The sequence below is a fragment of the Taudactylus pleione genome, unplaced genomic scaffold, assembly GCF_031769625.1.
Source record: "Taudactylus pleione unplaced genomic scaffold, aTauple2 ptg000128l, whole genome shotgun sequence".
NCBI lineage: Eukaryota > Metazoa > Chordata > Amphibia > Anura > Myobatrachidae > Taudactylus > Taudactylus pleione.
This window is the reverse complement of record NW_028284530.1, coordinates 4,021,893-4,034,293: the sequence shown is the minus strand read 5'-3', so window position 1 is coordinate 4,034,293 and position 12,401 is coordinate 4,021,893.

The following is a 12,401-nucleotide window of genomic DNA, read 5'->3' as shown; positions in this document are numbered from 1 at the left end:
CTGTGGTTCGTGGTGCGCAATCTCAGGAACGCTGAAGCTGTAGTAGCAAACAAATGTAGGGATGGCCATCGATCATCGATAGTTTACAAATATCGATGGTTTACTACTGATGGATGATTGTTTTGCTATCGATGGCAGAGAGCCAATAGTTTTCTGCTATCTATGGCAAAGTTGAACACGATTTTTTAATTTTTTTTGCTCCCGAAACAGCTTAGCCTCGGCCCACTAAGCCCCATTCCCAATTTTTATTGGCTGCAGCTAGGCAGGCATTAGGCAGCAGTTTCCATCGGGTGGTGCACAATCGATGGTTATTGCATCATTTATGGTTATCACTGATGGTGCCATCGATTGTGACCATCAATTGAAAACCACAGATGGCCATCCTTAAAAAAAATGGCCTCCAGTGCATGTGCTAAGTGCTTATTTAAATAATCCAGCCCACTTCATGATGCGCACAGTGGCTGACCAATAGCGCAGTTAGCAATACATACCAACCTGGTTTTACTTTTTACATTTTTGCAGCTTTAAAAACACGGACTTTCTCGTTGGAATTGTGCCCACACCTGCATCTCATATGCTATCACATAAGGTACTTATCTGTAAAATAATAGGTCTTCGTTAATATCTTGAGTGTGTAATATGTTTAACTGAAATTGGCTGGGATTTTTTCAATACTATTGTTCAAATTAGTTTATACTGTGTGACCCTAAGGAGAGGCGGAGAAATGCGTTATCTTTATTCCACAATACTGCTACTCTATGTTGGAGTCATTTGGAGATACCCGTGCCTGGGTCAATGAACTGTGTGACATCCAGCCACAAGACACATACAATATACTTACTCGAATTCCCGCTCCTGCGCCCACCACTGTCCGCTCCTCTGTTCTCCCTCTTGGCACTATTTAAGAGACATCATGACGTCTCTTCCATCACCCACTGCGGGGCCAGAAGGCGGAGATCATGAGTGAGCTCCAGCCCGGCTCCCTCCAAGTATGCAGCAGCTAGTGAGAGTCTGTCTGACTCTCATTGGCTGCTACAACAAACACACCACACCGGGTAGTACAAGTGTAATAACCGGCACCGGTGTGTTTGTTACTGTGTAGTGCGGAACGCACTCACTGCGGTCCGCACTGCACTTACTGAAACCGATGGCACTACGCCACTGATTGTTACTCCGAAAAGCCCCTTGCATGCACGTATGAGATGAGTTAATCAGATGAACTGTTTCTCCTTTTGTAGCAGATATTGATAGCTATGTCCAATGAGATGGACATGTAATTTGTCTGATTAATACAGCATACTGTTACTATTGATACTATACTAGTGCCTTCTTTGTGCTTTGATTTGTGTGGAAATTACCAGACTACACTTAAATTATTTGTTATCAGGTTACTGGAGATATCGAGATTGCAGCTGCCTGCAAGCTTATTATACCTGGCATAGGGACGTGCAGTTAGGGTAGGCAGGGAAGGCAAACACTCCCGTCATACTCTCTGTTATGCTCCAGAGTTTTGATATAAAAAGTGTGGGCCTGATCCTGCATGGATCGCAACCGCTAAAGCGTCAGCAGACGGGCGATTGTTGCCTACTGCACATGCATCCCAGTGCGCGAAGGCACCACTGCAATCACACAGACCACGGCAAGCGATCGCAGAGTGAGTGACAGGAAGTGAGCATTTGGAGGTGGTGACGGGGAGGGGGACCGGCGAAACGGCATTGCATGGGTGTGCATAAATTAGCCAGTGTGGTTGCATACGCAGCTTGAGTACTCACTGTGTGCGATGAGGTCTTTCTGAGTAAGGTCAGGGCTGCTGTAATTCTGCTTGAGGGGCCAATGTTACTTGATGTTACTGATGTATACGCAGGACTGCAAGGTATTACAGATGTGAGATAGCGGTAGTGGGGACTCTGCTGGCAGTTCGACGGCATGGTGATAGCATTCATTAGCATATTTTTGCAATAGACTTGCATGCGATTACAAATCTGCGATCACAATAGCGATACTTAATGATTCAGGCCCTGGGTTTTTATACATGTGTGCCTCCCCAGCCATTGACCTCACCGCACGTCACTGACCTGGCACAGAGTCGTCTTGATATATGAATATCTTTATTGTGTGACATTGAGCTAACGATAGTTTTTATATAATGCATAATTAAAAGTTATGTTTTAATACCTCTTGATATTGAGTGTGCCCCTTAACCATGAGTACCTTGTTTTCTGTCTGTGTTGTTGCTTAAACTTTATACTCTGGGTGCACCTCTTATTTATTCATTACTTAACATGATTCATGTTGACTGATCACACAATATTTTACAAATACATATCACTACTGTGATTCCTGTACAGGATACTTTCCCCTTTTCCATCACCTCCCATACATACCTTTACATGGGGGAAGCCTTTCCCCGTTCCCCGCATGAAGGAACTGAGGAAATGTATGGCGGTTGGCTGTAACAGTGCATACACTGCCATATCTGGCAGACCAATTATCGGATCTTTTAGAAAAGCTGGACGATTTCAGTATGTCCGACAGGCTGATAATTACCACTTGGTCGCGACAATACACTGTTCAATTATTGGCCCAGCTGCTGATTATCGGCGACCAGGGGGCGTGTCTGGGGTGTGTCCCGCCCTCCTTCCCGTGGCTGCTGCTGTGTGTGTACGGGCGGTCTGCAGACATATCTGTCCTTCGGCTGTGCCGCACAGCCAATGCGATATGTTGGTGTACGCCGACGTTCACCAACATATCGCGGGTACACACTGGCCGACAGGCAGCAGATACATTGGCCGATCAATTGATCAGCCAATGTATCTGTCAGTGTGTACCCAGCAGGACATTGCAGGTAGCTACTTTTAGAAGCCTTCTACAGAAACAAAAGTTGATAAAAAAAACAAGAGATATGGTAAGAACTTACCTTTGTTATCTCTGTTTCTACGAAGTCCATAGGGTCCACAGGGTTGACCTTGGGGGTATAGGTTGGGAACCAAATCCGGGCACCACGCAGTTAAAGCTTTTAGCTCTCAGGATGCACTTGGGTCCACTCTCCCTATAACCCCACCCCCAGCCAGAGGCACCTCAGTTTGTAAGTAGCCAAAGGCCGGAGGAGGAGAAAAAAAGAGAGAAAACTGGAACACTCGATAACCATACTCACAGAAATGGGAGACGGAAAACCGGTGACCAGTCACACAGCCCATTTGAAGCCAGGTGCGTCAGGGCGGGCGCCCTGTGGACCCTATGGACTTCGTAGAAACAGATAACAAAGGTAAGTTCTTACCATATCTCTTGTTTTCTACTTCAGGGTCCATAGGGGGTCCACAGGGTTGACCTTGGGGATGTCCCAAAGCAGTTCAACCAAGGGAGGGGACGCTCCTGTGCTGAGAGGAGAATCCGCCGCCAAAAAGGAAACATCCTGAGAGGCAAAGGAAAACAATGCCTAGAACCTTAAAAAGGTGTGGACAGAAGACCACGTGGCCACCTAGCAAGGCAAAACAGCCAAGGCGCCACAGTGAGCCACCCACGAGGGTTACATGGCCCGAGAAAAAACAAGCAGCAACAACAGAAAGGCCTACCCATGAAGAAGACATACAAGGCCGTCCAGCCAACATATGGCCATAGGCCGGCCATCCTTTCCTGTTAAAACCAGAAATCTCAGACCACCAATAAGGAGTCCGATTTCCGTCAGGAACTTGAATGGATCACATAAATCCACAGAGGCCGGACCACAGTCAATGAGGCCACACCAGCCGAGAGGACTGGGGACTGAATGGCCGCACCATAAGTTCCAGAATAATATGGAACCTGAAAATCACTAAGAAGAAACACAGGGTGAGAGCAACTCACACCGTGACAAGATGCCCTCCAGAAGAGAACGCTCCCAATTCCGACACTCACCTGGTTGATATAAACTCCCTGATAGAAAGAGAGAAAGCCAAAGCAATAGACCATGTAATGGCTATCACAACCAGCGGTTCCATTAACTTTCCCCGGAGTTAACGAAGAACCACTCCTAACTCTCAAGGAGTCCCTAGGGAGGACAAATGGAGGCATAATCCAGAAAACACTCCAAAGGATGAACTGGATATCAGAGCGGAGCAATTCCATAACCTAATCATACTGACAGTGTAGAGATCTGCACTGTCAGGAAGGCCAGGCCGAGGGTGAAACCCAAGCCAGCCGGAAGGAATGCCAGAATATCTGGAAATCCTGGACACCAGAGGATCGTATCGATAGGTATAATACCATAAGAATTATGGCTGCCACAGTTTGTGGTAGGTCCCAGCAAAAGCTGATCCATGTACTCCAATCATTCCAACGATGACAAAGCCATGGAAGCCGTAAGACCACTGTAGGGACGTAGTCAAAGACAAACGACCCAGGTCCAAGGCAAACCCCAGGACCCTGAGACAACAGGTCTGGGTAGTGAAGCATCAGGAATGGAGTATCGATGGAGAGACTCCGAAAAACCAAGTACCCCTGACATCTGGGGCAATCAGGAGCCACCAGCAGGAAAGCATCTCTGTCTCGATTGAAACACTTCCCTCGAGGAAGAATGGAGACTGGAGAACACAGGTACGCAAATTGGAAGAACCCCTTCACCGACAAAGAGTCACTGAAGGTTGCTTCAGAATCCCCAGAGTTGGACTGTAACACCATAGTGTGATAGAGTCAGAAGGCCATGAGTGTCACCTCAGGAGGGCCCCCCCCCCCTGCTCACCAGGAGATGAAACCTCTCTTGGGGAAGAGACTAGTCCCCGGGATGCACGTCGTAACGGCTGAGGACTCCCGCTTCCCAATGGAGAGCACATGAAATGAACACTGTCGAGATGGTCGGGAGGAGACCCTCAGACAATGTCCGAATGTATGACATACCTGACATTGCCACCCAACGAACAGTATTGCTAAAAAGGAAGCCACTGTTCTGACCCTGTCGGACTGAACTTTTTCAGGTTCACCGGGAAACAAGGGCTATGCCAGAGTGAAGGCCCAAGACAGGCTAAAGTTCCAACAAGTTAATTGACAGGGTGGAATCGACAGACATCCAATTGCACTGAAATGGATGCGAACCAGACACTGTCCTTAGCAAAGAATACCCTGGACGAGATGGTCATAGTCACCCGAAAAGGGACAGACTTGCCTCCGGGGAGAGCAGCATCATTTGAACAGTGATCAGACAGAAAAAAACTTGTTCCATCTGGAGATAAGCCAATTATGGAAAGGCCTGGAATGGAACTAAGCCAATTCCACCCTTCCAAAGGCAGACACTGAATAGTGGACCATGCATCCCAGAGTGCAAAGACATATGTCGACTGCGCAGACATCCATGTACTCCTAATGGAAGAGTGGAGATGCCGTCTTACGCCAGAAGAATTCTCAGATTCTGAGAATCCAGCAGGGCTCCTAGGTGAAGAATACCCAGAGAGGGATGCAGGGAGGACTTTTTCCCCATTGATTAAACTTCTGCACCCTGAAGAAGCCACAGTCAACCTGACCCGGCTGTAAAGTACCCCGGTGATCCTGCTAAGAGCAGGAGGCCATCCAGGTACAGGAGCATTGGGATATACTGAACAGAAGAACTGTCAGAAAATCCAAAACGCTGGTAAACCCCTGTGGGGCTGAGAACAGTCCCAACAGGCAGAGCCCGAAAACCGTAAGTGCTGTGATACAGCAAACCTCAGTCCATGCTGAGACAAGGTCTCTGTAAGTGCCCGTAGGCACGCGTCCTGTATATCCAGTGATACCATAAAGTCCCCAGGTTCCAAACATAGTATGATGGAGCATAGGGATTGCCTCCTGAGCCCAGGTAGCTTTAGGAACTGGTTCAGGGAATTGAGACAGAGAATAGGCCAAAGAGGACCATTCAGCCACCGCACCAGAAAGAAAGCAGAACAACCAGTCCCTCGCTGAGAAAGTGGGGATGGCCCAATTAGCTCCTCTTACCCCAACAACTGTATAGCTTTCTGGATTCGTAAGGCCCTGTTCGGGTCCGAATAAGGGCCTGCGTACCATCACATGGAAACAGGCCGCCAGAGCAAAGAGAGGGCGTACCCTCCTACCCACGTAGCCGCGGCAACTAGACACTAGTACCGGGTGAACTGAGAAAATCGCCATCTCCCAGTGGTAGGCCTGTCTCGTCATGCTGACGATATATCCGTAGGTTCAGAAGCAGGATCGGCTGGCAGTCCAGGCCTGCTCGGTTGAAGAAACAGATCTTTAGGCTGACCCAGAGGACAAAAAGACTTAATAGACTTAGTCTGAGGCCCTGTAGTGGGCATAGCTGAAGGCGGGAAATTTGTACTGCCACTGTCAAGGTCAGGACCCAACAAGATCTACCCTATAGATGGTATCTGCACCTCTGCATTCCCAGAGCGCAGCCATAGGGTATTACGGAGGATACCGTCGCAGCCGGAACTCTGAAAGTTAGGAGACTGGTATCCAATATAGGCATGTCCACCTATGACAACTGCATATATTACATGAGCGACCAAATACATTTGAACCCCAGACGTGTTGGTGGGGAAAAAACATTACAAATGCATCAGCTCAGTATGCAATAGTATTAACCAACCATGCTATAGCCATGGTAGGATGGGTAACAACCCCTGAAAGCGAGTATACTGATTTCAGGCAGAGTTACCACCTACGGATCAGAAGAATCCGACCACGCAGGAATGGGATGCATAGTAACGTCTGTAATCTGACGAGTAACACGCCCATCCACCCCATGAGGGGCTCGTGATGACCCTCAGGGAATTTGGGACAGGAGGCCAAACACTGTTGTAATACCTCATAACTGACAACAGCCAGAGTCCCGCCATGCGATCCCCCCGCTAGTCAGCAACAGGGAACCAGAAGGCACGCAATACTGAGGGTGTATGATACAGGTGCAGGTCAACATTCACTCTAACCAGAATGGACCTGCCACCAGCCCAAAGCAGGGATAATAATACTTGAAATAGGCTTCCCCCCGTGTAAGAGGGAAAGAGCCCAAAACAGTATCCAGTTCACGCAGAGCCAACTGGGAAGTAACCACAGGGCGTCAACCACACCAATTTGCGTTTCATAGAAAACGACATCCACCCAGGGTGGCCGTGGGAATCCCTGCAAGGGGAATGACAGACTATGGTGGCACCAGGGAGATTTCATATACTGCGAAACACCCCTGCAGGGAGCAGTAGTCTGTGTCACAGGGGAAGAGTGCAAGAAACTGCGAGATACCCTGAGATGAAAAGGGCATTATGGTGAAGTAACCCCCAGGTGAGGTACAACAATGGGGCCCACCCGGCGATCCGCAATTGAGAGGATCCCGAGAAAACAAACCTCCCAAGGGGGTCGTGAAAGGGGCCGGCACCAGATGACGCCACACACAGAACCCTTTATGAAACAAATCCTCCGCACTAACACCTGCAGCACATGACTTGCAGGATAGCAAAAATGGGTGCAGTATAACGCTCTATCTCCTGGTCAAACATATCTGACCAATCTTGGCGGAAATATCAAGCAGTGCTATACTGGTCCTGACTGATGCTAAAATTAGCCGCAGGGACCCATTTTCAGCGTATGCAACACACAGTTCCAACGAAAATGTGGCAACGTGCAGCACGCAACAGTATGTGACAAACCTCACAAATATCAACGAGTATATAAATGTGAGGTCTCAGAACCACCCTAAGTACAGCTGTATTAGGGCAGATAAGGAAAAGGGATAGATATACACTGACAGGTGAGAGAATTAAATACAGACAGTCAGCACTAGCATAAGTCACATACCATGCAGATATATACATATATACATAAACATGTCATATAATATACTGCACTATTACACTGCATTCAACTTACCCAGATTCAGTGTCTGGGAAGGCTACAGCGCTGTGTACACTGACCTGATGGTGAGGTACGCAGGGGGACTGGACTCACTGCCATTTCCGGAGCTCTGCTACTGCACCACAAGAAAATGGCCGCTGGAGACCTCAGAAGAAGCGTGGCCCGCGGAGGAAGCAGCTCAGCGACGCCAGACTATACATACTGAAAGGCGCGCTGAGCTGAGGGGAGGAGCCGCTGTAACAGGGAAAGCTTCCTCCCCTGGCCGGCTATTAACCTCCCGGGACGCCGGCTCCCAGCGCCGATCAGTAAGTCCCTGGTGGTCTAGTGGACACACGGGGTATGGGGGGCCCGCCGCCACTGCCGGCGCCTCCGGTCTGTCCCCGGAGACCGGAGGCACAGGACTGCATATTAAATGCGCGGATCACCGCAAGCGGTGATCCGCGACCTTACCTGCTCCCCGTAGATCCGGCAGCAGTCCTGGGCGCCCGCAGAGTCCGGCTAGTACAGACTCTGGGGTCCCGCTGAGATCCCCAGATCTGTACTGGCGTCTCAGCGCCGGCGGGGTGACGGAGCGGCAGCTTAGGCGTCCTATGTACAGTCCGACGCTGCCGCTCTGAAAGTCCAAAGTAAAAATAAAAAAACTCTGTACTTAGAAAAAATAAAGCTTAGGGGCTGCTAATCAGCTCCCCACTGCACTAAACGGTGACCCGACTCCGGCCGGGCACAACTTAAACTGAGGTGCCTCTGGCTGGGGGTGGGGTTATAGGGAGAGTGGACCCAAGTGCATCCTGGGAGCTAAAAGCTTTAACTGCGTGGTGCCCGGATTTGGTTCCCAACCTATACCCCCAAGGTCAACCCTGTGGACCCCCTATGGACCCTGAAGTAGAAATAGCTTAAATTCATAAAACGTGCTAGAACACCAAATAAAGTTTTACTAAAAGTTTGTTGTATCCTTTATGTCTCACCTGCAGAGTAGATCACTTTCTACTTTTGAATTCTTTGCCTCCGCTAAACCTCTACTAAAGGATTAGTGTCCATTGTTTACCAAGAACTTAAGTTACTTGGTTTAGTCACCAGAGACCCTCACAAACGGGCTTGGATGTATGAATACCTAATAACCTTTATACCCTAAAGTCGCTATTTAGCATTGTAAGTCGCACAAGAAATAATTGCTTTCAAGACTTTGAGTGTGGTTCCAAAGCACAAAAGTTATTATTTACACTTAAAGCATTCAGTTACACGCTGTGATCGAAATACAATTAGTGCAACAGATTATACATTCACAAGGTACAGTCGATACATACGCACGCGCTCTGGATCCAGATTTCCCGGCATCAAAGGTGAAGCCTCCACCTAAAGAAAGAATATGATGACTAACTACTGGACATAGGGCCTGATTCAGAACCGAACGCTATTTGCGGACGGTCGTTCTGAAAAAGGGGCCGGATATTTAAATTAAGTGCTCGCTCTTTGCGGTCTGTTGACGCCTCTATGTATGAACGAGCTAACAAAACATGCGGTTGCTATTTGGAAAAAAACGCCCCCTGGCCGCTCGCATCATACGTCATCTCCGCTATTTATTAGATTAATCGAGTACATCGAAAGGCGTCTGAACTGCTCGCTATTCTTGTGGTAGCATTTTCCTACCGCAATCATGCGAGCAGTTCAGGCTAAAAGACAACCAAGTGACGTGGTCAATGACGCTGCTTTGTTAATTATGCACACCCTTAAAACGCCCGTTTTGACCGTTTGGCACGCCTGCGTTCGGATCTCCACTCCCCGTTTTCAAGCACCTTCCCCCTGTTACCACCTACAAACGCCTCATCCTGTCACTCAAATTAGCAGGCATTCGCTATTTTGCGAGCACACGATTTCTGAACGCACTGACTGGTTCACGCATGCGTACTGAAACCCATACGCATGCGCAGATGTGCGAACATCGTTCCGAACGAACGAGCGGCCGCTTACGAGCGGCTCTGAATCAGGCCCATAGAGCGTTTGAATATATACCATATAGAGAGTTCGCAATACAATAGAAACATGTTGGCATAATCCCATTGGCTCTTCTTCTTGGTTCTTCTGTTACGATGTAGTTCATAGGTCAGTTTGTACAGTGGTAGTTCAGCCCTCCAACGGCTCTTTGTGTATCTCTTCCCGCCAACGAACAAGTCTAAACTGGCTAATAAACATTACATTACAGAGTACATTTCAATACCTAACTCTCTATGATTCATAACTTGTAGACGCATGTTGTGATCTCCTTGCCGATGGAACCGGAGATCTGCAAATAAACAGTGGTTTAGAATGGCACCAAACACAGTCTGCTTATCATGTACTAAACCTTAGATATCAAATACATTCATTTCACAACATAAATGATAACGAGTAAAACCTCTAATATTAACCTTAATGCTAGGGAACCTTTCAGTGTAAGTGTGTAATATGTGAGTGTAGGGATATTAAGTAAAGACGTTAGTATGCATTGTGCGTCCACGTGTTTGTGGAGTACAGTATGAAACATGCTTTGTGGGGTTCTACATATTATAGGTATTAATAAATGTACGTATTTGTATAATGAGGACTTTTAATATAGAGCAGTGGCAGATGCACGACGCTAATAATCATAATATAGCACCGTACACGGAGGTATCGTGTAGGCGCCACAAGATGGAGTCGTGCGGGCAACGCAAAATGGCGTTGTGTAGATATTAATTTTAATATGTAGTCTCAGCCAATCAGCCGGCATTGACAGATGAGAGACCTGGGAAAGTGTTTAGACGACCCAGATTGGGAAGACATTTGACAAAACACAGCCTGAAAATACTCGATTATCGCTTAGCCACATCAATCGAGCTCTCGTCAGCCGCCAGAATGTCTGTCTGCCATACACTAACACAAGTGCTGAACACTATTTGGGGGTCGAGATTTTCTGGCAGATGATCCCCACCCACCCTTATGACATCCCAACAACCTCTCTGCCCACCCTTGTGATGTCCTGCCGGTCCAGACTGTCTATAAGAGCGTTGAACACTGTCTGGGAATGGGATTCTCTGGCAGGACAGTAGCCTTGCCGCCAGTGGGGGAAAAAATTGCTGCATCAATTTCCTCTGGACCAGAGGTTCCCAAACGCGGTCCTCAAGGCACTCCAACAGTTCAGGTTTTAGAGATATCCATGGTTGAGCACAGGTGTTTGAATCAAATTGTCTGGGGCCTGAGTCAGCAAGGATTGCAACTGCAATTGGACAATTGTTACTCACTGTGCATGCGTACGCATCACGGTGCGCGAATGGTCCACTGCGGTCAGGACTGCGATCGCAGTGGCTACGCAGACCCATCGCAGAGTGATTGACAGGAAGTACTGTTTATGGGTGGTGACGGGGGGGGGGTAGTCTGCAAAACGTAGGCGTCCCTATGCGTCAGACGCCGTTGCAGGAGCGTGCATAAATTAGCCACTGCGATGCCGTATGCAGTCTGAGGACTCATAGTGTGTGTGGAAGTTAGCAATTTCTGAGTATGGTGAGAGCTTGTGCAAGTGTGCATGAGGCTGCGATGGTACTCGATTGTACAGATGTTTTTGCAGTCTTGCGAAACATTACGGATGTGTGTTAAGTAAAGAGGGCATCCTTGTGTAGTGCTGCGACAGGATAGCGATCGCAATGAATTAGCATACTATCGCAGTTGAACTGCCTGTGCAATTGCATACAGTTGCGATCCGTAGTGAATCAGGCCCTGAGGTACTACTTAAGCCACCAGTTATCAACATGGATATTCGTAAACCCTGGACTGTTAGGGTGCCTTGAGGACCGCGTTTGGGACATCTGCTCTAGTGGATACACACTACACTGGAGCACTTTACCCTACTGAGCCTGCCCCTTCACTCAGGACACTACCCCGCTTGCCCACCCTAATTATAGCCACTGTGAAACAGGACACTTTCATGTAATGTGCACCCATTGCCTTCACACTCAGAAGAAGCTGTGAAGATAGTGATCACCGAAAATGGCTGACTTCACTGTGTTCATGTAAACGCTTTAAATTTATAGTAAAAACATTAAATTCTTCTGCACCACAGTTGCCCAAGGTCTTGTCATAATTATTTCCTAAAAAAGTATAATTAGGAAAAGAATATATGACTGCGGTCACTCCAAGTTCAGTAGGTATGTAGCAATACTTTACATAATCCATGTTTGAAAATTTATGAATTTATACATGTTTAACCACTGGAACTAACTGGAGAATGCAAGGCTGATTTCTGTGTTGGGAGCAAAATAAAAATAAAAACTACTTTGCACCTGCACAAACCATGTTGCAGTGCAAGGTATGCAATAGATATATATATTTTTTTAATTTTTTTTTGCATGCAGGATAAATTCTGGCTGCTTTTGTATGTAGTCCACAAATGCTGGGCAGCTTTATTTTTACACTGCAATTTAGATTTGAGCCAGGACAAGGCTCTCCTCACATCTATATATTACATCTGCCCTACTGCAGTGCAATATGGCTTTGCCCAGGTACTTAACATAAACAGGCATCAAAAGAAACTTATATGGGGAAATGTACTAAGCCTTGGAGTG